General features: G+C 41.6%; 1 protein-coding gene and 1 non-coding gene across 7 annotated transcripts in view; one reads left to right on the top strand and one right to left on the bottom strand.

The window, feature by feature from the left end:
• Positions 1 to 1,555: 1,555 nt before the first annotated feature.
• LOC133061096 (U6 spliceosomal RNA) lies at positions 1,556 to 1,662 on the bottom strand. The gene has a single exon (XR_009693926.1). It is a non-coding gene; the product is annotated as a U6 spliceosomal RNA (small nuclear RNA).
• Positions 1,663 to 6,017: 4,355 nt separating this feature from the next.
• Positions 6,018 to 27,035, top strand: part of LUZP1 (leucine zipper protein 1) — a 90,748-nt gene continuing 69,730 nt past the window's right edge. For 3 of the 6 annotated variants that reach the window (XM_061148151.1, XM_061148145.1, XM_061148146.1), the window contains exon 1: positions 6,098 to 6,119. The gene's annotated coding sequence lies outside the window, so the exon portion shown is untranslated. Of the gene's footprint in view, positions 6,120 to 27,035 lie in introns of all 6 variants that reach the window. The other 3 variants (XM_061148149.1, XM_061148150.1, XM_061148148.1) reach the window with 2 other exon arrangements.

Here is a 27,035-nt window from a genome sequence, read left to right as displayed (position 1 = left end):
AGGGGTTGATGCTGGCTTTTTGAGGGCCTGAGCCTCCTCTGTAGTCTTTATAGCATCTTAAGAATGTCTCTGTGGGGGAGGGACTTGGGGTCTCTACATGGTCCCAGGATCTTTCTCCTGGATCTTGAGAATCTTTTTATGGAGTTCTGGGGTCTGTCTCTGAATCCGAGGTCCCCATGGGGCCCTGGTGTCTTGTCTGAGGTTCTGAGAATCTCACTGTAAGGTTCCCATGGTGTGAGTTCTAAACCTGGGCCTCACGATGCTTATGAACCCCCTGAAATTGCAGGCAAGATTCTGTGGGTCTGTGTCCATGTAGTTCCTAGGAGAGGTTTCATGGATTTCACCAGATTCTCAAAGAGGGCTCTGACCCCTCAATCTGGGGAAAATATTGCTTTGGAGCATCCTATGTTAGACAGGCCTTGCTCCCTCTCCCTGTTAAGAGTCAGGAAAAAGTAGGAGAGAGGAGATAAAAGGCAGTGTTGTCTAGTAGAGGAATATGTGTTTGGGAGTCGGGGCTTCTGGGTTAAAATCCCAGCTTTACCACTTAGCAGCTTAGTGACCTTAAGCAGATTTCTTAGCCTCTCTGAGCCTCAAGGCCACCTCCTCTAGGAAGCCTTCCCTGTGTCTGGAATTCATTTAGGTCCCCACTCCACATTCCCCAAGCTGTTATTGCACCTGGCCTGATACTCTGTGGGATTTAATCCAGTTGTTATGAAATAATTAATTGTGCTTAATTTTTTCTTGTCCCTCCACCCACCAGTCTTTTTTGTTTGTTTTGGTTTTTGAAACTTTTTTTTTTGAGCACTGCTTTAAAAAAAAAAAAATTACTTACTTATTTGCCTGCATTGGGTCTTAGTTGCCATATGGAAGATCTTTGTTGGATCATGCAGGATCTTTCGTTGTGGCTTGTGAATTCTCTAGTTGTGGCACATAGGCTTCTGTAGTTGTGGCATGGGATTAGTTGCTCTGTAACATGTGGGATTTTCATTCCTGGACCAGGGATTGAACCTGCAGCCCCTGCATTGCAAGGTGGATTCTTTTTTTTTTTCTCCTTTATTTATTTATTTATTTATTTTTCAGTGGGTTTTGTCATACATTGATATGAATCAGCCATAGGTTTACACGTATTCCCCATCCCGATCCCCCCTCCCACCTCCCTCTCCACCCAATTCCTCTGTGTCTTCCCAGTGCACCAGGCCCGAGCACTTGTCTCATGCATCCCACCTGGGCTGGTGATCTGTTTCACCATAGATAATATACATGCTGTTCTTTCGAAACATCCCACCCTCACCTTCTCCCACAGAGTTCAAAAGTCTGTTCTGTACTTCTGTGTCTCTTTTTCTGTTTTGCATATAGGGTTATCGTTACCATCTTTCTAAATTCCATATATATGTGTTAGTATGCTGTAATGTTCTTTATCTTTCTGGCTTACTTCACTCTGTATAATGGGCTCCAGTTTCATCCATCTCATTAGAACTGATTCAAATGAATTCTTTTTAACGGCTGAGTAATATTCCATGGTGTATATGTACCACAGCTTCCTTATCCATTCATCAAAAATATGGAATGCTTCATGAATTTGCGTGTCATCCTTGCGCAGGGGCCATGCTAATCTTCTCTGTATCGTTCCAATTTTAGTATATGTGCTGCCGAAGCGAGCACTGCAAGGTGGATTCTTAACCACTGCACCACCAGGGAAGTCCCTTCATCAGTCTTAAGGTCCAAAAAGGCAGAGACCTTTGCTGTCTTACACATGTTAGGCTCTCAATCACTTGTTATGAAATAAAGAAAAGAATGAAGGAAAGGAGGAAACACCAGACCCTGTACTGGAGATCCGATCAGAAAGGGATCAGAAATGAATAAGCATCGTTCCCCTCCTTGAGAAGGTCCCAGGCTAGTGGGGGGAATAATATGCGTTTCTGTGAGGAAGACTGTCCTAAATGTGTTAATGGGGAGTAAAACATTCATGGGGATACACACTAACAGGAATGTGCCAAGTGGAATCATTTCCAGAAGAGCTGATGTAACAACTTCTCTTTGTGATATAACTTACAAAGCACTCAACTTATGCAAAATATCCAGGTATGCCCTTACTCCCGAGAGATGGGCAAACTGCTCCTGGAAGAGTTCAGTGACTTGCCCGAAGCCACCCAGGCAATCATAGTGGCCTGAGTGCGCAGCTCACTCACTTTGGAATTCAGTCCTCATACTTTAGGAATTGGGTTTTAATGTTATGAAGGTCTTCCTTTAGATTCCTCTAGATGTGAGACTTTGGGCAAGTTACTTTACTTCCTTGAGCCTTGTTTTTCTAATCTGCAAGGTGGGAATAATGACCTTCATAACCTGTATGGTGCTTGGTTTATAGCAGAGGATCCATAGGTGTTTGTTGAGTGGATGAATGAAATACATGTGTTGATGCATGGTCTGAAATGTGAGGAGACTTAAAAGCGTGACATTTGAGGGGTGGTAGGAGAAACTGAGGGTGATTTTATCCCTTCCTGCTCTCACTTTCTATGATCCTGTGAGACTTAAGCGCTGGCCTCAACCACATTGTTCTAATTTATTGATTGCAAATCAACAAAAGGGAACCACCTTGGGCTTGGTTAGCTTTCTTTTTTACCTGCATCCTTACTGCCGCTCTTCTGATGACCAAGTAATACATCCTCCTTGTAAAAAACTTAAATTACAGAAATGTATAATGAGAGAATTAGACTGCAGTCAGGTTTAGGCACTGTGGGTATAAGATGCTGACAGATTGTTTTTCCTTGGGAGGTGGGAATTGGGCATAGGACAGGGAGCAAAAAAAAAAAATTCTTCCTGCGTAAAGGTCTCTCCTCCTGGCCTTGCCATGGTTCCTGGGAGTTCTGTTCAGAGTCCTGCCTCTGACTATACCACTGAAAAGTTCAACTGCAGCTAAAGGCTGGGGAGATGGAGAAGGTGAGAATTGTCTGGGCAGGGGCTTTCCTTGGAATGCCAAGAAGAATGAGATGGAATCTGTAGAATTTTCTACAGCTTATGAAGAGTTGGCCCAGATGTCCATTGCTGGATACACCTTGTAGCTATGTCTTCATCCTTTTTCCTCTCTCTTAGCATTCAGTGGAGTCTTGTTTTGAAAATTCCTGCTATATATACACACAGGCACAGACACAAAGAAAGCAAAGCAAAAAGGAAGGAGAAAAGGTGAAGATTTCTTATTTAGTTTTCTATATTCTCCATTAAAAATTTTCTTTCTTTCTTCTTTGGCTGTGTCAGGTCCCAGCTGTGGTACTACGGCCCTTCTTTGCCACAGACAGACTCTCTAGCTGTGGTCCACAGGCTTCAGTAGTTGTGGTACGTGGGCTTCATTGCTACTCAACATGCGAGATTTTAGTTCTCGACCAGGGATTGAACCTGTGTTGCCTGCATTGAAGGGCAGATTCTTTGGACCACCAAAGAAGTCCCCAGTATTCTCCATTTTTAGTGCATATACTAAGTATATAATTATGAGATGCTACTACACCTGATAATTCTGCAATTTTTGTTTGTTTAACAGTATCCGGTAGACACCTTCTCTTGGTTATTCCTGAAAATCTCCTCCATTCCTTTTACCAAATGAGCTTCTCATGGTCAGGACTGTTACTTCCACTCCACGTGCCAGCACATGAGAGGCCTTACCGGGAGGTCCTGCTGGAATGGTAACAGTAGCCACCATATCCTGACATGAACTAGATGCCAGCCTCTGGACACAGCTCTTTCACACGTTATACCATTTGATCCTCACAGCCCCTGTGCCACTGTATGAAATAGGTACTGTTATTACTCACATTCTTCAGACCAGAAACTGAGGTGCAGACCCTTGAAAGCCCAAGGTCACACAACTGGTAAGTGGTGGAATTGAGATTTGAATCCTATCTGTCCTGTGACAAGGCTTTTGCTTAAATGAATGAATAAGTGGCTGATGGGGTCCTGGGTCCTGGAGAGAAAGTTCTATCTTCAGAACCTCCCCTGTATGTCCTGGGTTCTCACTTCCCAGTGTCTGCAATGCTTGGACTCAGCACATAAGAGGGACTCAGTCAAGACCCATTCTTTGCCGGCAGCAATCCCGTGGCTGTGCCTTCCTTTCATGGGAAGTGGCATTTTTGAATCTCTTATTCTAAAAATAAGCTGCAATTTGTTAGGAGCCCTTGAGGACCAGCCCAGGCAATTCAGAACAGCCATTTGCCTGTCAGCCTCGCAGGAAATTAATCAGAACCCCAAAGCCTTTTCCCTTTTCCCACAGGCCAGCACTCTGGAAACGCCCAGTGCCTTGCTACAGCTCTGCTAGAAGACTGTGGGGGTGTCAAGGGCAGTTTAACACAGATCCATCTCTCTGTAAGGAAAATGAGAGGAGAGAGGCATGAGGGAGAACCGGGTCAGCTCTGCTGCCAAAGATGAGAACTCGAAGGTGTCCCCAACCTGGACGGGTGCTGAGTGACAGAGACACTCCAGCGTATCAGCTGTGACTCTGCAGAATCCACCTGGGGTCTAGAAACTGGAGTTCCTGTCCCAATGGCCATGCTGTGCAGGGTCCCTCTCAGAGAGTCTCTTTCTCTCTCAGCCCCTTAGAGTCTCCCACTATGAAATGATTGGGTGTATCATCACTAGGGATGCTATCTGGTGTTAGGAACTAGAAACAGTATTGCTGATAATAATAATAATAACAACAAAAATAAATAAGAATGACAGCTACATCATTTGTGGAGCACCGCGGTTGGTGCTTTCCACACAGTGTCTTCTCTGATTTTAAAACAAACACCACAATGACTGTCTTAATATGCCCATTTGACAGATGAGGAGAATGAGTTTCAAAGAGAGCTAGTATGGGCCAGAACATGGATATATCATCACAAGCTTTTCTGGCATCAGAAGCTGAGCTCCATAAACTTATGTGTGGGTTCTGACCTCAAGGAAGTGAGGAAGTGCTAAGAAACAAAGGGGAGGTCAGTTTGACACAAGTTAAAATGTTTGTGCCCACATGAGAGTTAACACAATGCCATGGGTATTCAGGGAAGGGAGAGTCAGCTTCTGGCTGGGGGAAACTAGGAGGAGTTGTAAACTGAGATGAGACAGTAAGGGCAGAGCATGAGCAATGGGCAGATGTGGGAAAGCAGTGGGTGTGCTAGGGGAAGTTTGGATAAACTCTGCGTGTGTGTGTGTGTGTGTGTGTGTGTGTGTGTGTAAAGGTAGGAAGAGATCAGACCAGGCCAGACATTTGGCCTTTATTCCACAGGCAATAAGGAGCTTACACAAGTGATGTCTCAAGAGACCAGCTATGCTGCTGCAATCAGAGAGGAAGCGGGCCTCGGTGCATCTGTGTCCTGGCTTGTGAATGCAACTCTACGCCAGTACGTGGGAGGGCACCAGCCAGGAGAGCGTCTAGAGCTCTGTCCTGTACCATGCTGGGGCTGGGTCTTGGACTCCCTTCAAAGGCCCCCTCCCCACTTCTCTGGGCCCCCAAGGTGCTTTGCACATAGTATAGTTCCACAGGAAAATGTCACAGTATTATTGGAGGGCCCTTTGAGACCATCTGGTCATGGCCCCCTCCCATTTTAAAGGCAACAGGAGGGAATGTAGATAGCAAAGGACTTTCCTAGGATCACACAAGGAATTAATAGCGGAGGTGGGGACTGGAACCCACCATGCCTTCTGAGTTCAAGCTGAGTTCCTTTTCTACATTTTGCTGAGTAATAGAAATAGTGTTTGTTGAGAGATTACTCCATACCAGGCCCTGGGCTAAATACCTTTATATGGATTATCTCATTTAATCCCACAATCCCCTGAGAATGCCCCTCTTGAAAACAGGTCTTGTCTTCCATTTCGATTTGCCACCGCGCCTAGCACAGGCGCTGGGCACTCTAGCCAGACCGGCGGTAAAAACTTGGAGTAGTTCAAGTCCTAGAGACGGGGGGAAAAGGCAAGATGAGGGGGGCTGGGCCATCGATTAGCCCCGCCCCTAAACTAAACCACGCCTTTTAGGACCTTGACGTCACCAGATAGTCCCGCCCCTCATTGTCAGTCCCGGGAGCCGGAGGAGGCGCCGGCCGTGGAGAGCTGAGCGCCGGAGCCCGTGGCGGGCGGGAGCGCGGGCCAGAGCCGCTGAGGTGAGGAGTCCGCGGGGAAGTGGCGGGAGGGCGGCGCGGGAGGCCGGGCGGCCGGGCAGAGAGAGGAGAGCGCTCGGAGGGGGCGGCCTGCTCCGCCAAAGGGGGTCGGGGCACCCAGGGGTGACCCAGCAGAACCGGCGGGCGCACCCCGGCGAGGGCGGGCGGGGGTGAGGTGTGTGGAGTTGAAGTGGGGGGTAGAGTTTGAGCGGCATTTCGGAGAAAGAGCTCCGAAGGGGACATCTCTGGAGCGAGACCTTGAGAATTCTTTCGGAGTTGAGAGATTTTTTTTTCTTTTTTTTCCTTTGGAGGGTGGGTGGTGGGGGGGGCAGGGAAGGTTCTGAGAGACTTCTTGGTGGGAGAGCGAGAATCTGAGGTAGAAAAAAAAATGTTTGGGGCCAAGAACTGAGGGGAACGTGTTTGAGGGGGCAGAGGAGGAGTTTTGGGGTCGAGTTTGGGAGTTGTGGGGGGTGGTGGTGGTGGGGGGGAGACGCGCGGGGCGCGGGGGCCCGGAGGGGGGCGGGGAGCGGCTTGGCCGGGCGGGGTGTTGGGGGGAGCCGGGACCGCCGGGGAGGGGGGCTGCGCGGGGCCCGCGGGCACCCGGGGAGGAAGGAAGTGATCTTACAGGAAGAGCCCGGGAGCTCCCGAGGAGGAGGAGGAGGAGGAGGAGGAGGAGGAGGAGAGGAGGAGGAGGAGGAGAGATTTGGGAGCGCGCGGGCCGGCTTGCGGGCAGGGCTGCGGGGCCCGGCGGCGGGGGCGGGGGCGCGGACCGCGCGAGGGAAGGGCTCCGCCGCAGCCGTCGGTCGGCCCGCAGCGCCGGCCCCGCGCGCCCCGGCCCGATGGTGCTCTCGCGGCCAGACCGCTGGGCCGGGAAGGAATTCGAGGCATTCGCTTTGTTTAAGTTGCCAGTAGACAGTCCTCAGGACTAATTAATGGTGGAATCTGCTGGGGAACGCGGGCGAGCGGGGCCGGGGCCGCCCCTAGCCCGCCCGCCCGCCGGCCGGCCGCCGCGGTGAACTTTCCGCAGCGCGCGCGGCCCGCCTCCCCTCGCACTGCCCCCCCCCGCCCCCCCAGCCCCGCGCGGGGTGGGGAAGGAGCCATGGCTTCCCCGAGCGCAGGAATGAAGTGCGGTTTCTGGGGCCGGTGGCCTCGGGCGGCGAAGGCTGCTGAAGGAAGCTCGGCGTCCCCGGGGCGGCCGGGCTGGGGGTGTTAGGAGCCGGGAGTACAGAGCTCCCTGGGGTGCCTGCGGTTTCTGTTAATAACCTTGGAGGAGGCTCTGCGAGCCGAGAAAGACCATCTTGCTTTGGAGCATCTGTTTCTTCATCGCGTCAGCCCCTTTCCTTACGCTGCAGAGCTTGTTGTGGCTTGTTTCGGAAATGCCGAGACCAGTGCTCACACTTGAAGGGTGGGAGAGGGGAAGAGAATAGGCAGTCCCCCCACCCGCTTCCAAAAAAAAAAAAAAAGGAAAAAAAATCCCTGCAGTGTGATCTCCAGAAAGCCAGAGAGACTGCAGATTCCCCGTCGCACCTCCACTGACTTGAATGACCTTGAATGAAAGGAATTGTGCCTCTAGTGCTTTATCTGTCGATGAAGGAGAAAATACTCTCTGGACCTCCCTGCCTTTTGGGGATATTTCGAGAGGTGGGGTTTGTTCAGGGCATTTTACAGACTGCTGCACTTCTGGCCTAAGGAGTTGGACTGGTGTCAGAGCCGGGGGAATTCAGATCGCCTGTTAAGATTTTACTACCTAAGACTAGGGAGGGAGGTGTTTGGATTTTAGGGGGCTGTTTCCCTTCGGAGGATCTGTACAGTATGTTCCAGATGGTTTTCTGTTACTTTGTGTGCAGCCTTGGTGGCATTCATGTGGTTAAAATGAATAACCTCCATAGAAAAAATTCTTTTCTTGTTAGAAATAATTATTTTGCTCAGAATTCCCCTTGGGGCAGATGAAGGTTTTGCTCAATTTACTCAGAAGAATTTTCCAGGTTTCTAAAATTAAGTCACTTCTAAACATAGTAACTGAAGAACTGGGATGGGAAGGAAGTTGATGTGGAGTATGAACAAGGCAGAAAATAGGAATTGTGAATTAACTTTGACTAATAGATATTTTCTTACTCTTAAATAATTGAAGACCAAGAAAGGGAACTAATCATGTCATGCCCAGTAATTTACTGGGTGGTATTGGTCTTGTATAGTCTTCACAACAATGCTATGAGATGGTTCAGCAAACTGAAGTTGACTTTGCTAAGTGTATGCATATAACTAGTAAGAAGTGGAGCTGGAATTCAAACCCAAGTTTGTTTCTAAGGTCCACTGTGCGTATTGAGTTGGAATCCAGGAGGCCTAGTTTCTAGGCCTTTGAGTCAGCTATGGTGTCACCATGGATCCTAGAATGAGTCAATTAAGCCTATTCCCTGATAATACTGTCTTCTGGCAGTGTTGTCAGTAAGTTTTGATATATTTCTTTCTTTTTTTTTTGATAGAAAGATAAACATAAGGGTGTGGTGGTGATATATGCAGTAGGTGCTTAATTTTTTTCTTGTGATGGAAGCGTTTGTATTAAAATAAAGAGCATAGATTTCATTGATGTGATGGAAGATGATGGATAGCTAATGGTCCTTCTGCTGTAGAGGCCATCATTAAGGTGACATTCATAAACAGAAATGGAGCCATTTTTCGTGGAACATGGCTTTTGAGGACAGTATTAGTTTATGAGTAGAGCATACACATTACATACAGATAGGACCCAGATAGTCAAGCTGAAATATGTGATATAAACTTTGATGCACAATAGATGCTCAGTAAATATTTGCTGGATGAATGAATGCATGCATTCTCTTGTAAAAAAAAAATCAGCTTTATTGAGGTGTAATTTACATACAATAAGATTCACCAGTTTGAAATGTACAGTTTAATAAGCTTTGATAAACACATACAGTTGTGTAATCACCACGACCCCCTTTGTTTGTTTAAACCATGTGTTATCTCTTAGCTATTGGTTAGCAAAGTGATCAGTTGGGAATGCTGTGAAGTTTCTATGTTTAGAATCAATACTGGTGAGATCAGAGTGAATCCTAGTGAGTCAGCGTGCCAACTTTGTAGGAAGCAGCGGGAACTATAGGTGTTTAATGGTGAGGTGCATGAGAAGAGTGAGAGGTAGAGATGGGGACACTTGTCAGATCAGCAGAAAGATAAATTCATGAGCAACCAGGTTTTCATTACTTTTTAGGATGGGGGTACACTGTGGGGAAAATAAAAATTACCTGAAAATTTGTTAAAAACTTGAACTTTGATTTTTGTATCTTTTTTGAAATGGTAGCTCTTGAAATATGAAACTTAACATCTTTGGCTATACTTAAGGAGTACTTTACACATTATGGTTGTTCAAATAATTCTGAAGGGTGGGGATGCCATAAAATGATTAAAGGCCTTGCCCTTCCACCTGTGATAGAATATTCTTAGTGTTAATCTCTAACTTGTTTTAGCTAATATTCCACAAAGGGAATACATTAGGTAGGAATTCCATCTTGCTGGGGAAACATATATTGTCTTTTCCTTCTCTTAATTTCTCAAGTCACTGCACCTGTCCCCAATCTGCTTTAGCACAAGTCTCTGTCTTAGAAAATGCTTGAAACCACTTTATCCGAACTGCTAGAAGCCACTTGTTTATCTTCGACCCCTTGTATTCTGCCCCGCCACCCGCATGGCATTCAGGATGTTAGTTCCCCAACCAGGGATTGAACCTGTGCCCCCTGCAGCGGAAGTGCAGAGTCTTAACCACTGGACCGCTAGGGAAGTTCCTCTCTTGTTTTTCCTTATCCATGCTGTTTCTGTATATTGACTCTTATATAATCCTCTTCTCCCACCTGTGAATCTTGAGGATGGAAACCCATTCGACCCTCCGTATACCATTGCGGCTGCTGCTTAGTCACTCAGCCATATACCATTAGGAAATTATAAATTAAAATACCAGTCTACCAACTCAACATTTTAGGTGGTGATAGAAAATAATAACTATGAGGTAGTCATTATCCTCTTTGTACATGAGGGAGCTGAGCTCAGAGCAGTTACTGCCAGAGCTGGTGAGGGGCAGACTTGATTTCAGCTCAGATTTGATTGATGCTCAAGTTTAGAATCTTTCTGTTTCATCACACTGTTGTTTTGGCGTTGGGACAGGAAGGAAAGTGCTTGAAAATACCATATAAAAAATAAGTTAAAAGATAACAAGCACTGCTAAACTTTTTAGACATTGCTGCTTTCGTCTATTCCTTTTTTAATTTCTAGAGGTACCTCCTTACATTCTAAGGACTTTATAGCTTATCTTTTATTGCATAACTCCCTTTCTAGACCTAACTTTTATTCTTTATAAACATGGTACTTTGTATTCACTGGTTGCTTGACTTACCGTTTCCCCTATATTATATGTATCTGAAAACTTCTACCAGGTTAATCTGTCAATCAAGTCCTTCCATGTTTGCATGTGCTCCTCTGTTGCCATTTTATCTGGACAGAGTAATATTTTAAAAACATGTTACTAAAAACTCCCCCCCAAAATTGAAACATTATTACAAGTTTTAATTGGAGTATGTAGTATTTATATGTAGGAAAGTACATTTACCAGTACAACTTGATGATTTTTTCACAAACTGAATGTACTCATCTAACCAGCTCCCAGATCAAGAAACAATGTTACCAGGACCTCCAAGAAGCCCCTGTTGAGTTCCCTTCAGGTTCTTGCTGCCCTTTCACCCACCCAGCATAATCACCATCCTGACTTCTTTTAGATCAGTTTTTGTACTTTTGTAAAAATGGAATCATATAGCATATACCCTTTTGGGTCTGCCTCCTCTTATTCAGCAGTATGTGAGTATGTAGAAACTTTTATTTATTTATTTGGCTGTTCTGGGTCTTCATTGTGCTCAAGGGCTTTCTGTAGTTGGGGTGAGCGGGGGTTACTCTCTAGTTTGGTGTGTGGGCTTCTCATTGCAGTGGTTTCTCTTGTTGCAGACCGCAGGCCCCAGAGCACCTGGGCTTCAGTAGTTGTGGTAGGTGGGCTCAGTAGTTGTGGGGAGCAGGCTTAGTTGCCCCTCAGCATGTGAAATCTTCCTGGACCAGGGGTCGAACCCATGTCCCCTGTGTTGGTTGGCGGATTCTTAACCACTGGCATACAAGAGAAGTCCTGCAGAAACTTTCAGTGGATTTAGCTTTCTTTGAGACTTAAATAAAATCCAAATTTGAACTCTATCTTGGCCTGTAATGGTTTGTATAACCTGGCCCCTGGGTACCACTTCATCTTATGTTAGTTTCATGGTACGTTATGCTTCTGTCACACTAGCTGCTTATTTATTTTTAAGCCCAAGTTCTTTCCTGTCTCAGGGCCTTTGTACATGTGGCTCTTTCTTTTTCGAACACTCTCTCCCCTGCTCTTTGCCTGGCTGCCTCCTTCTAGCCTCAGCTTATGATTCAGAGACACTTTCCCTCATCATCTTATCTTGCTAGTCCTTTCCTGTTATTCCCTGTTACTGGCCTCTGTTGCTTCCCTTTATAACACCTGTTACAATTATAATGGTATATCTGCCTGCCTGATTATTATCTGTCTTCCCCAGTAGACTTCACAGGGGCAGGAAACTCATCTGCTTTGTTCACCTAGTACATAACACAGTGACTGACATGTAGTAGGTATTTAATAAATATTTAATGACCATATTCACAATTTAGCACCTTTATTTCCACTATCTTTTGTCCTTTTCTTTTTTGCTGTTTAATTTCATTTTTTCCACCCTTCAGGGCTCAGCTCAGTTCCCCATCTTTGAAGTCTGTCCTGACTTTGCAGTAGTGTTTCTTCTCTAAAATTTTGACATTTATTGCTGATACTCCTCAAGTTCTTGGTTAAGTCACACTAGCTTGTATTTCCTTAGTCAGGTCAGAAGCTTCTTACTTTCTCAAAAATCTTGCGGCTTGTAATGCTCGTACCCTTCGTGTTCTTGGTTAATTTGATTAGCTCGTATCTTCATTAATTAATTTGATCAGAAGGTTCTTGATTAGAAGCTGGGTTTGTCTTTTTTTTGGGGGGGGGGTTTGTCTTCACTGGTACTCACCTCAATTTCTTTCACTGAGTTTTGCACACACTAGACCCTCAGTAGAGTTTCAGGTGATTGATCATAATGATGCTTATGTATAGGTAACAGTTTAATTTCCTAGGCTTATTAACATTTTAATGAGAATTCTGCTTAATGTTTTCTCTAATCCAAAGGCTGAGATGCCCCAGTTGCTTCAGGTGAGAAGGTACAGGAGTCCATTCCTGGTGCAGCTACTTTGGAATCTATCACTGGCAAAGGACTATGTATAGTTTCTTTTTGGAATGACCCTTAATCAAGTGTTTGTCTAATGCTCAGATTGAGCTCTTAAATGAGATACTGGGTAGTACCTCATTTGAATTACTTTGTTGAATAATATTTTACTTTGATATCAACAAAGAAAAATTTAAGCCACTTAAGTCTGTTTAAAGCCACCTTTGACTTGCCAATAAGCTCCCTCAGTAGTTATTCTTTTTTATTAAAGGTAGAAAAATGTGGGACTTCCTTGTTGGTCCAGTGGTTAAGATACTTCCAATTCAAGGGGATCCCACATGCTTCCCGGTGTGGCCAAAAAAAGAAAAAGAAAAAAGGAAGAATGTATATATGAATTTCCTACATATTTACTTTAAGCCAGTTTAAGTGCAAATTTGAATTAGTAGTAACTGGGAGAGTTTAACTTAATAGAAGTGTAACACAATTGAGTGATAAATATAAATCTGTTTTTTAAGAGATACCTATGTATTCTAAATTTCTTTTCTTCTTTTTTGGCTGGCTGTGTGACTTTCGGGGATTGACTCGGGATTGAGCTTGGGCCCTCAGCAGTGAAAACACAGTCCAAAACCACTGGACCGCTCGGGAATTTTTGATACTATGTGTTTTAAAGCAGTGATCATTTGAGTTTTCTGATGGAACTATATCAGAAGATTATAGGGTAACTTAATAATTGTTTTTATGGAATTATTGGACAGATATTTAGGAAATTTCTGAGACATTGGAGTGATTTTTTAAACTTTCATAATCTTCTTATTGTTACATTATTCTTTAGCAATTTAATAATATTTTATGAAATCAGTCTATTGCTCTTTAGCTTTTACTCCAATTAGGTGTAAAGATAATAAGTATAGGTGGAATGCATTTACATTTATCCATACTTCAAAACACTAGTAAACTTCAGAAATCAGAACTTTCTTTTGAAGTGTAAGGAAGCAAATGATAAGCTGTGGTGAATTCATTACAAAAAATAATTTTCAGAATATATTACAAAGTTTGTATATATTCAAACTAATCGCCTACACTTTACACATTCACTGTAGAATTGTTTGTAATGTTGGCTTCTAAGCATCATGAGATCTTGGAGTACATTTCTGAATCATTAGATTTTATTCAAATAAAGCTTTATTAATGTGGTTTATTGTTTTCTGATTCTTTGACAGATTATTCATTTGTGCTTTATTTTCATACTTGTGACTATTTTGGTTAAATAGCACTTTACCTTATAAGTAAGATTATGTAAAACTCTATGATTCCAGTTCTGTAGCCTGAGAAAGCCTTCATTTCCCCATTTTTAAGATGGTGAGAGTGGTTGTGAGGATTAAATAATTCAACATATAAAAGTCTTTCCTGGTGGCTCAATGGTAAAGAATCCACCTGCCAATGCAGGAGACACGGGTTTGATCCAGACCTGTGGGTTGAGAAGATCCCTGGAGAAGGAAATAGCAACCCACTCCAGAATTCTTGCCTGGGAAAATCCAATGGATAGAGGATCCTGGTGGACTGCAGTCCATGGGGTTGCAAAAGAGTTGAACACAGACTTAGTGACTAAACAAAACAAATGGATAAAAACAGTTAGATCATAATGTTAGGGTGGGTCTCTGGTGGCTAAGATGGTAAAGAATCTGCCTGCAGTGCAGGAGACCTGAGTTTGATCCTTGGGTTGGGAAAATCCCCTGGAGAAGGGAATGGCAACCCACTCCAGTATTCTTGCCTGGAGAAATCCATGGACAGAGGAGCCTGATGGGCTACAGTCCATAGGGTCACAAAGAGTCAGACACCACTGAGGCAACTTAACATGCACGCAGTTTACCCAAACTGGTGTGAACCAAATTAAATTTTCAAGAGAAATGGATATTAATAACCTTATTAAATGCTGTTCCTTCAGAGGCACTCAAGGGGGGAGCAAATACGGAAGCATGGAGTTTAATGGTTCAAATTGAACAACTTTAGTCATTATCCACAGTACTATTTTCTTGCTTTACATAGATCCAGTACTCATTCAGATTTCTAGTTTTGTTACTATGTAGTTTTTTAAAAAGATTTTTATTTATTTGTTTGGCTGCACTGGGTATTAGTTGTGGCGTGTGGGATCTAGTTCCCTGATCAGGGATTGATCCCTCATTGGGAACATGGAGTCTTAGCCACTGGACCACCAGGAAGTCCCTCTAAAGGGTATGTGTAAGGGAATATGACTGCTTTTTAAAAACAGTTTCCAAAATGAATAGTTATATATTTATTTTAATGAGGTTTCCAAACTGAAATATTTGGTGTGCTTCTTTTGAACTTATCTATAGAACATATTTCATGTTCTTAATCCTGTTAAGTCTTCATTTGGGGGAATTATACTTAATTTTTGGAGATAAGTCTGGTGAATGAAGTGAGTAATCAACATTATGTTGGTCATAAATTAGATGTAATTCTCAAGGTGGAGACTAGGATATTTTTGGTGTATGAGGCTTGTCTTTAAGAATCTCAGAAAAGAAGTTTCAAAAAGGTTTTGAGCCTTGGCGGCATTGTTGAAAGCAAAACTTGCTTCCCAAAATGACTTGTATAACAGTACTCATTTTTACCCTCTAAAGATAACAATAATTACATGAACTTATTTAACTTGTATTATGATTGAGTGGAAACTTTCTAATGAAAGCATTATCTTATATTAATATCAACATGGTTTTATTTGTAGCCTTTTAAAAATTAATCTTTTTTTTTTTTTTTTACTAAAAGTTTTTGAAAAGGGGAAAAGGAACATTTTTAGTGTTCTGAGAGTCAAATCTATATGGGAACAGATTTGAAATTACTTACAATAAAAAAGTGAAAGGTATTTTCCCACTTAGCAAGGCATTATTTGTATTGACTTTCTGCAGAGGCTAAAGAGTTCAGATAGAAAAATGACAGCATTTTCCTGTTTTTAAACATAAAATCTCTACTTTCATCCAGTTTCAAGCATTTAACTGGAAAAATGTAATGCTGAACAGATAATAGAAGCAGTTTTTGGCTCTTTAAACCTTGAAACAGATTTCAAATACACTGTCTATTTCTAATTACTTGGGATAATTTATCTGGTTTAGTCCATCTGAGTGATTTATATCTAATATCAATGAATCAGCAGCTCATTTAAGTCTTATACTTGAAAATTTTTCTAAGGAATCTTTCTTATTGAGGACTAATAATGAAACCTAGTGTTTATTGACTATGTTCCAGCCACTGTACTCAAGTGCTTTTTATATCTTTATTTAATCTTCCTCTTAACAACCCTTTGGGGGTAGATACTGTTAATTATCCCCATTTAATAGATGAAAAATCCTTAAGATATGAGCTCGGTTGCCCAAAGTCAACTGGTGAATGCCAAGCTAGGTTTTGACTCCATCTTTGCTCTTGAAAATTACATTGCTCAAACCAGAAGACGAGATGATTTTATGAACTGTGTCCATTTAAGATCATTATTCCCTGAGTAAATGAGGTCAGCTTTGGCTTATGTTCCTGAGGATAGGAAGAATACCATTTTTAGGTCTTGATAAACTTAAAGATACAGTAAATGTCTTTAACATGAAAGACTGTTATGGAATATACAGAAGCTAATTGAAGATAGAAGGTATAACAAATGTAGTTAGGCTGTTTGTGTAACAATGTAATGGACTCTGGTAAGTTTATGTCAGGAATAACAATTTTAATGCTTTCTACCACAGCTGTCCTGGAGTGCAGCATGGGATGGTTTTAATATAATTTGATAAAATTATGTACTTCTTAACATTTGCTAAGTTTTTGGGGGGGGTAGGAACTTGAGGACTGGTGATTATGTTAGACTTTTGTTGTTAAGTCTCCATCCCCCCCCCCCAAAAAAAAAGTCTCCATCCCAAGGATCTTATAGTCGTATGATGGAAAACTAGATGGGTGGGTAGTGAGGCAATTAATGGAACAAGGAGAAATAATAAGGTAACAGGGATAAAATTTCAGATTATAAAGAGAGGTAAGAGGGGTGTGATCTGAGCAGAAATATTGGAAGATAGTAGTCGTTCACTAAGTAGGTGCAGTCCACAGGGCTGCAGAGAACCTTTAGAGAAGAGGAATGGAGAGGAGACAAAGAACACAGGTTTCAGTTACATTTTTGGTCAGTTTAACATCAAATGTAAAAGCCAGGAATTTTGTGAATTTTATTCATTTTATAGTTCAGGTTTTATATTTGATCCAGGCATAATTAATGTGGAGAAAACAAAAAGACAAAGGAAGTGCATTATATAACCTGTGTTCTTAAGGAATTTAAAATTCTCACTGGGGAGACAGTGTGTAGTTTTTAAAATAGTTCTGCAAGTCTTGGAACATATATAAATGCCAAAATGGGGGATGTAGGCTTGTGGTTCCAGAGCTTGGGTTTCATAAAACCAGTCATATTTCAAAAGAGGTTTTTGTTTTCCAAGTAAGGACATGAAAATGAAAAACAATTTTCTCATCTAATACCACCATTTTGTAGAAGATGAAACATTTTAAAACAAATGAAAGGGCGTCTCAGATGAAAGGAGTTTTTTTATATTGAATAATTTAGCCTCATGAAAAGTTTACTTTGGTGGTTTGTGTGTGTGTTTATATGTGAAAATGCCATTGGATCTATTGTACAACAGCACTGCTCTAGGAGGTCTGTTATGCTACTGACGTATCAAAATGATAGGTCTTAGTTTACTGAGATGAATCTGGGCTGAAGTGGTCAGTGAGCTTCATGGAGGCAGTTAGACTGGAGTTTACAGTGATTGAAGGGCTTCCCTGATAGCTCAGTTGGTAAAGAATCCTCCTGCAATGCAGGAGACTCTGGTTCGATTCCTGGGTCATTAAGATTCCCCTGGAGAAGGGATAGGCCCACCCATTCTAGTATTCTGGTCTGGAGAATTCCAGATTGCAGAGTCAAACACAACTGAGTGACTTTCATTTACAGTGATGGATGGATAGGATTTGAATAGGCAGAAGGGAAGGGGGTAGGTTTCCAGGCCAAGATACTGAGATTGGAACAAACTTGTAATATTTATTGTTTGATCCTATAATAGAGTTTAGATTATGGACCATGAGGAGATAAGATTAGTGAGGTAATGCTCAGTCCGATTATGAACAGTCTTGAAAGTTATACTGAGGAATGTGGACTTGATCTTGCCAACATTTGGGAATCACTGAAAGTTCTGAATATGACCATGACTTGATAAACTTGGAATCGTAGGCTGATTAATCAGGAGTGGCTTCCCTTGTGGCCCAGCTGGTAAAGAATCCATCTGCAATGTGGGAGACCTGGGTTCAATCCCTGAGTTGGGAAGGTCCCCTGAGAAGGGAAAGACGACCCACTCCAGTATTCTGTCCTGGAGAATTCAATGGACTATACAGTCCTTGGGGTGGAAAAGAGTCAGACACAGGTGAGCAACCTTCACTTTCATTATGTAGATTGTTAGAAAGGAGGCCTGTTAAGAATTGTTTTAGAAATTCATCTGTGAACACTACTGAGACCTGAATTTTGGGAGTGAAAAATGAAAGGGGGGGGATATGTTGGAGAGAAGTTTTGGAGAGGGAAGAGATAGGACTTACTGATGATGTAGAGAAAGAAGGAAATGATAACTAAGATTATAGATTGGTAAAACTGAGGAACGTTTGTGATATTAGTGAACTCTGATGTTGGGAAAAGGGGCAGGACATAGCCTTTTGCCTCAAATTCTACTTGCCTGCTTGCCTGAATTCTAACTGCCTCGAATTCAAACTACTTTACATTTATGTGTTTTTACAACTCTATTTATTTGAGATTTGTTGAGAATCTCTGATATTGCCCTGGGGTTGAATTGGAAGGTTTCCTCTATTTCCGAAGTAGTAATTACTAGCGGGGTGGGGTGGGGAGGGAGGTACGTTTCAAACCACTAAGTTCTTAGTTATGGACATTATACCCCAAAAATAACATCATCATTAGATTATCAAGTGCAACAGAATTTTTGGAGCCCATTTTTCCTTTAGGATTTTTTAAAACAATTTTTCCTGTGTATATTAGCAGTGTAGCAATAAACTTGTTCACCTTGGATGGCTTAATTTATAATAATATTAGTTAAAATAGTCTTCCAGTTTCTGTTGTTGCAACAAATTTTAGGAGAATGTATTACCTGATATTTCTTTAGCATCTGCTGTATAGCAGATAATTGCTGTCTAATTCTTTACAACTACCTCATGAAATAGGTACTGTTATTCCTACTTTATAGAGGGGGAAACTGAAACTCATAAGGGCTTAAGAAATATCCTTGGGGGACTGGTAGGGTTAGGACTCTAGATCACCATGACAGAAAACAAGTGTTTGTTCAGTTCACTTCGTTGTGTCCAATTCTTTGCGATTGTTCAGTTCACTTCAGTCACTCAGTCGTGTCCGACTCTTTGCGACCCCATGGACTGCAGCACGCCAGGCCTTCCTGTCCGTCACCAACTTCTGGAGTTTACTCAAACTCATGCCCATTGAGTCGGTGATGCCATCCAGCCATCTCATCCTCTGTCGTCTCCTCCTCCCACCTTCAGTCTTTGCTAGCGTGTGAGATGAGTGCAACTATGTGGTAGTTTGAGCATTCTTTGGCATTGCCTTTCTTTGGGATTGGAATGAAAACTGACCTTTTTCCAGTCCTGTGGCCACTGCTGAGTTTTCCAAATTTGCTGGCATATTGAGTGTAGCACTTTTATAGCATCATCTTTTAGGATCTGAAACAGCTCAACTGGAATTCCATCACCTCTACTAGCTTTGTTCATAGTGATGCTTCCTAAGGCCCACTTGACTTTGCATTCCAGGATGTCTGGCTGTAGGTGAGTGATCACACCATCATGATTATCTGGGTCGTGAAGACGTTTTTGTATAGTTCTTCTGACTGTTCTTGCCACCTCTTCTTAGTATCTCCTGCTTCTGTTAGGTCCATACCATTTCTGTCCTTTATTGTGCCCATCTTTGCATGAAAAGTTCCCTTGGTATCTCTCATTTTCTTGAAGAGATCTCTAGTCTTTCCCATTCTGTTGCTTTCCTCTGTTTCTTTGCATTAATCACTGAGAAAGGCTCTCTTATCTCTCCTTGCTATTCTTTGGAACTCTGCATTCAGATGGTGTATCTTTCCTTCCCTCCGTTGCCTTCCATGTTTCTTCTGTTCTCAGCTGTTTGTAAGGCCTCCTCAGACAGCCGTGTGGCCTTCTTACGTTTCTTTTTCTCGGGGGTGGTCTTGAGCCCTGTGTCCTGTACAGTGTCCGGAACCTCCGTCCACAGTTCTTCAGACTCTCTGTCTGTCAGATCTAATCTTGTGAATCTATTTCTTACTTTCACTGTATAATCATAAGGGGTTTGATTTTTAGGTCATACCTGAATGGTTTAGTGGTTTTCCCTACTTTCTTCAATTTAAGTCTGAATTTGGCAATAAGGAGTTCATGATCTGAGCCACAGTCAGCTCCCAGTTTTGTTTTTGCTGACTGTATAGAGCTTCTCCATCTTTGGCTGCGAAGAATATAATCAATCTGATTTCGGTATTTTGTGTTCTTTATACTATTCTATTCTTGAATTAGACCTCTTAAGAATAAACATAAAGCATGGGTTGGTTGAGATAATTGATTAGGTAGTAATTCAGATTAGTGAATTGTTCTCCAGATTTAACAGTTGTTATCTACCTTTTCCATCCTGTCTGTGTGGGTGGGGTGGGGTGGAGTCAGCTTAAAAGACCAAATAGGGTCTGTAGCTCTAGTTCTAGTAAATTATATTCACTTATATCTTGGATAATGTTCCTCAGATCCTTTTGTAGAGTGCTTAGCAAATCTTTATTAAGAACAAATGTTCAATTCAGAAAATGAAAAAAACCCCAAACTTTTGAGACAGTTCAGCAAATTGCTAATCTTGGCAAATGAAATAAAAGGAAGTTTCAGGGTCCAGCTTCTGGGAAAGTGGGACTGAAGATCATTCTACTTGAAAGTGTAGTTAGTACCAGAGACACACTGTTGGTGATACTCAGCTCTTTTTTGGTCTGTTCCTCTCTTCATTCCTCTATCATCTGCAGCCATACAATTCTTTAGCTTGCTCTGCTTCATGTTTGCCATTGATAATTACTTTAAATTCTATTTTTACTGTCTCCTCAACATTATACTTCTAAGCTCTATCCGTTTCCACCTCATATCTGGTGTTCCTTTACGAGCTGCTGCTTCTGGGTCTTGTAAAACCTGTGCACAAATGTGAGCTGAGTCCTAGGCTCTTAATCTTTTCTCCCAGGATTTCTCCATCTCATAACCCATAACTGAAAACTCTTCTCTCTGATGAGACGAATTATTCCTATTTTTGCTGGTTGAATACGGGGATCGATCAATATACATATTTCTGGTTCTTCCCCGTCACTTCCAGACCATTGTTTTGCCATTATTGTGTGGCTTTTGATTTTTCAAAGCCCCTACTGTCCTCTCTCCATTTTCATTGCATTTGTCTTGTGGCTTTTAGGATCCACATGAATCACTTGTCCTCTCCATTCTGGTCCCTAGAATCCACTTTGTTTATTAGTACCTCCCTCTTAGCAGTTACTCTCTTTCTCTTGTATTTTTAGCTTCACTATTTAAAAACAAACAAACAAATATTTATTTATTTATGACTGGTCTGGGTCTTCGCTGCACTTGGGCTTTCTCTAGTTGTGGTGAGTGGGTGCTCCTCTTCATTGTGGCGTGTGGGCTTCTCACGGCAGTGGCTTCTGTTGTGGAGCATGGGCTCCAGGGTATGTGTGGGCTCAGTAGTTGGGAGGCATGGCTTATTTGCCCCGTGGCATGTGGAATCTTCCCAGACCAGGGATCAATCCCATGTCCTCTGTATTGACAGTTGGATTCTTAACCTCTGGACCACCAGGGAAGTCTGACTTCACTCTTTATTGAGTCTTTGTCCTTTCAGATTAAAAATACACTGAGGTCTTTTCTATCCTAAAACAGAAGTAAAAATCCCTTTGCCTTTCTATCTCTTAGAGTTATTGGGATTTTTTTCACTCTGAAACATCTTTAAAAAGGGGGCATTTTGTATGCAGCTTTTTCTTTTACGCTCATTTGCTTATTCTTTAACATCTTTCCTGTCTTGTTTCTGTCCCTAACATTTTATTGTAAAGACCCTTTCAGAAGATCCATTGTCCTTGTATTCAGGCATTTTCATAGGCTTAATCTCTTGATCCTTAATCTCTCTGCAGTATTTAAGATATTGATCATCTTCCTCCTTGAACCTCTGTTCTTTGATTCAGAGTTAAAAAAAAATGTGTTTGACTCCATCGAGCCTGGTAGGGCCATTTTACTCAGAACTTGGCTGGTTGTTGAGGACTCTGGTGTTCATCTTGTAGCCTATACTGACTAGCAGAGAAGGGGTGGAGCAGATCGGCACTGTACACCTTACAGCGCTCTGTACCTTGTGGACTTTTACATGAATAATTGATTTGACTTGCCAGTCTTCCTGTCTCTTTCTCTTTCCCTGATTCTGCTTGTATGTAAAATGTATTCTAGTCTTGACTCTGGTTATACTATAATACCAAAACAAACATATCTCTTTTAGAACAGACTTTTGGAAAGAGTGATATGAATTGAGTTCTCTGGTAAACTTATGTGAGATTTGAAATGCTCCAGAAAATTTGGGAAAATTGAATGAATATCTATTGATGGAATGAATGAGAAAAATTTTGTCTTTCTTACTTGAGAATGATTTTCATGAAACGTTATTTCTAGAAAAACAGATTGGCTTCTATCACAGCAAAAATAACTATACTGAGAATCTTAGTAGAGTTTCTAATTTCTAAGCCGTACTTATTAATGTTTTCAGGAGTATTTGCTATAGTAACACTGTGCTGTTCTCCGGAGTTTATTAGGATTTTGACCTGACTTTGCCAAGACAGTTTCAGAAAGTGCAGAGACAGCTGGGAAGGTGTAACCTGAGTAAATATGGGTTAGCCTAACACAAATATAATAGAGTAAATTTTTTGAGATGACATGATTTTTTTGAGGAAGAAACTACTGAGTAATGCCACTTTGTTGTTGTTGTTTTTGCTATATTAAATGAACGATGAAGCCTTGCATCCTGTTTGTTTGTATTTTTTTTATCCTTAGAGGTGTTGAGTCATTCTCTATTCTCTGATGTTTATCACCTTTTCCTGACAGGAAATGGAATTATTTAGCTCAGAGAGATGATAAAGAACTTTGGACTGGGTCTGGAGGTTTTGGTTAAGTCTTTGTCGTTATCTAGCTGTACAGACGTGAGCAAGTTTCTTTATAGTTTGGACTTCAGATTCGTCAAATGAGAAGCTGGAGTAAGTAATTTCTAAGAAGATACTACCATTGAGGAGTTTTGCAATATGTTGTTTGACATGTAAGAAATACAGTGTAGCGTGAATTCTTTCTGGTAGGTATTATAGCTGTCTTACACACGAGGACCTCGAGGCACAGTTAAGTAACTTGTCAATGCTCCTCTTCAGAGTGACATGTTGTCTGTGACCAGCTCCTGTGTCCCACATAGCTATCTCTGTTACATGTTAATTTTATAATGCATACCAATGATGGCATATGGTGCTGGGAACAAAGTAGAATTCAGATATTTGTTACATATTTGACAAGGTCATTGTGTTGCTTCCTTAAGCCATGTGTTATTCTAACATACTTTTCATTACATATTACATTAGTATATAAATATATACTCACAGTTGTTAACCGATACACCTCGGTTTGTAGTTCTACCATATTATATTTGCATAAACTTGGAAAGGAACTCCACCTCTTTGTGCCTCAGTTTACTTATCTGAAAAATGAGGTTAGTATTATCTGCCTCATGACATTGTTGTGGGAAATAAAGGAGTTCACGCGAAGGGCTTAGACTGACACTAAGTCGACATACAATAAATGCTAGTTATTGTTACGATATTATGCTTTTAACTTTTCCAAGTACTTTAAATAACGTTTCCTTCACACATTCCTATGAGAGGGGTAAACATATGGAGTCTAGCATGTTTAGTCCATTTTACAATTAAGAAATTCATGAAGAAACTTGTGTAAGGATATGATAGCAAAATTAAATGGAATAAAATTTAAGAGTATTTTACCCCAGTCTGAAAGGAAAAAAAATTAGTTTGAAATGAGTGTCATAATAGTCGCCTCTTTTATATGGGTAGGACAAACATGAGGTGTTCGGAATGAGAAAGAAAATCATTCCCAGCTACTCTTTTTTTCTTCTGGTCCTTGGTTCTCTTCCTGCTGTTAGGAGGGAGCTGAGGAGGATGTTGCTGCGTCATTCCTCTGTCCTAGTCTAGCCATCTAGCAAGCTGAGAAACGTATCCGATTTGCTTCGAACTGAGAAAACAGCTTACCTTTCCTATGTGGGAAAACAAGGTAGAATGAGTGGGAGTTACCAGTAGGAGCTGTTGGCTGTCATGTGAGTTGTTTCATGGGTTTAACTCTTGCACTGCTTCAACTTAATACCACATCCCACTCTTTCCTCTGTGTCAGTTTCCTGCTCTTGTTTAAATCTTAACTGTGTCTGTGTTTCCCTTCCCTCCCCCTTACACAGCTCCTTATCTCTCAGCTGTCAGCACCTGATTTTGCTGCAGTGTGTACCACATGATCTCTGCATTGCTGTAACCAGATCATGGTCAAGCTTGCCCTTTCCATCTTTTTGATGAGAAGATTTCTTTGCATCTCTCACTCAGGGGCTTGCTGTAGTCTGCTGTAGCTTTGGAGGCTCTTTCCTACCTCTTGGAAAAACCTGAAGAGAAAAGAGTTTTCGAGAAGTCACCTTGTTTGGTGGTGTCTCTTGGCTAGGATTTCTCCTGTTAACCTTTACTTAGGTCTAATACAGAGAAACAAACTGTCTTCAGCAGATGTTGTGCTTTTTCATGTAAGAGACCACTGCTCCTAGTCACTGGAAATACAGAGTATAAATGTTGAAGCATATTGAATTAGACTGAATAATGATTAAGGATAGATGAAGCAGATGATCTGTGTATTGGGAAGATCCCCCTGGAGGAGGGCATGGCAACCCACTCCAGTATTCTTGTCTGGAGAACCCCATGGACAGAGGAGCCTGGCGGGCTGCAGTCCATAGAGGGTTCACAAAGAGTTAGACATGCCTGAAGTGGCTTAGCATGCATACGTGCATAGATGAATGACAGAACCTTTAGGATCAGGCAGGCCTAGACTTAACTGCCAGTTCTGCCTTGGTATTACCAGTGCTACTGCAGGCAGATTGCTTAAACTCCTTGATCTTAGTTTTCTTATATACCAAAGAGAAGTACTAGTAATACCTGGTCCTGAGGGTGTTTTTTTTTTTTTTTTTGGCTGCACAGGGTCTTAGTTGCGGCATATGGGTTCTTCCATGTTTATTGCGGCATGCAAGATGTTTAGTTGCAGCATGTGGGATCAAATTCCCTGAGCAGAGATCAAACCTGGTTCCCCTGCATTGGAGTATGGAGTCTTAACCACTGGACCACCAGGGAAGTCCCCTTAGGGTTGTTTTCAGGATTAATTGAGAGGATGAATTTATGACACTGAACAGAATGCATAGGTATCGTATTGTGAGCTCTTACTTTCTGAAGTTGAGTTCCTCTTTCGAATCATTAGGACTTAGTTCAAGTTTGTTGTAAAGATTAAATGAGGACAGAAAGATAGATAGCTGACCTAGATTTTACATGTGCAAGAAACAACTGGAAACTTACTGTAGGCAGTATTTCTTTGGAAGAAGCAAATTAAAATGCTGCCCAGGCCATACCAACACGAGCACCTAGTCAGTGCTACTTTAGTGGTTTGTTCAGGTTTCTTTTGCTGTGCTAGGCTAAATATGTGCATTTCTAATTGTATTTTGCCCTTGATTCATTGTTTCCTCAGTTTGTCTCAAAGTCCAGTCCCTTCTTCTTTATATATAATCATATTCTACTCATTTTCAAAGATCAACTTAAATTTCACCATGAAACTCTTTTGGATCACTCCAGAGAAATGATTTGTCCCACTTTTAAATGCCTTTATGACACAGTTTGGACTGATATATATATATATATATATATATATAACATTTTTGCTTCCATTATCTGTCTGGAGATAATCTAGTTTAGACTTTTTCTATGAAATCTTTCTTGACTCCGTAATAAATCATCTTCTGTACTTTTTTCATCTTTTGTTGTGATTGTATCTTGTTGTGTTGTAATTATTTGCTTACCTTTGTATACTTACAGTCTTACGAATATCCTGAGAACAGAATATTTCTGAATTCCCACCTTTAAAAAAAATGATTTAAAAAATTTCTTTATTTTTAGCTGTGTTGGGTCTGTCTTGCTTCACGGGCTTTTCTCTAGTTGCAGCGAGTGGGGACTGGTCTTCATTGCATTGCTCAGACTTCTTATTGCAATGGCTTCTTTTGTTGCGAAGCACAGGCTTGAGGGCACCGAGCTTCAGTAGTTGTGGCAAGTAGGCTCAAGAGTTGTGGTTCTTGGCTCTAGCGCAGAGGCTCAGTAGTTGTGGCCAATGGGCTCAGTTGCTCCGTGGCATCTGGAATCTTTTCTGGATCAGGGATCGAACTCCAGTCTCTGCATTGGTGGGTGGATTCTTTACCACTGAGCCACCAGGGAAGCCCCTGAATTCCCACTTTTACAACACATGCCTTGCTCAATAACTACTGAGACTGATGCATTAACCTTGTGTTGGTATTTTTCTTTACACAACCCAAGAGGGAATGAGTGGGGATTTCACTTTGATGTCTCTCTGTGTGTTTTAAAACAAAACAAATAAAAACATTATTGATTTGATTCACATACCATAAAATTCACCATTTGAAGGCATGCAATTCACTTTTAAAAAAAATATATATTTACAGAGTTTGTGCAGTCATCGTCACTATCTAATTTCAGAATATTTTCACCACTCCAAAAAGAAGCCCCATGCCCATTAGCAGTCACTGTCCATTCTTTTCTACCTCCAGTCTCTGGCAGCCATAATGTACTTTATATCTTTATGGATTTACCTATTCTGGACATCCCATACAAATGAAAACATACAACCTGTAGACTTTGTTTGTCTGGCTTCTTTTCACCTATCACAGTGTTTTCAAGGTTCATCTGTATTACAGCTTGTATCAGTGCTTCATTCATTTTTAGGGCTGAATAGTATCCTGTTGTATAATATACCACATTTTGTTTATCTATTCATCAGTTAGTAGACATTTGGATTGCTTTAGCTTTTGGCTATTATGAATGTTATTGTACAAGTTTTTATATGGATGTAAGTCGTCTTTTCAGTATATACCTAGTGTAGAATTGCTGGATCATATGGTAACAGTAGTTAACTTTCTGCAGAGCTACCAATCTGTTTTCATAGCACCTACACCATTTTGCATTCCCACCAATAATGTACAAGGGTTCCAGTTTCTCCACATTCTCGCAAGACTTGTTATTGTCCTCCTTTTTGATTGCTTATAGTTATATTAGTGGGTGTGAAGTGGTATTGCATTGTGATTTTGATTTGCATTTCCCTAATGATTAACAGTAAGATTAACATTTGGAACAGACTAGTTCCAAATAGGAGAAGGAGTACAAGGCTGTATATTGTCACGCTG

This window comes from Dama dama, chromosome 8, assembly GCF_033118175.1.
Source record: "Dama dama isolate Ldn47 chromosome 8, ASM3311817v1, whole genome shotgun sequence".
NCBI classification, from domain to species: Eukaryota; Metazoa; Chordata; class Mammalia; order Artiodactyla; family Cervidae; genus Dama; species Dama dama.
The sequence above is the reverse complement of the archived record's forward strand: the minus strand, read 5'-3'. Positions and strand labels throughout refer to the sequence as shown.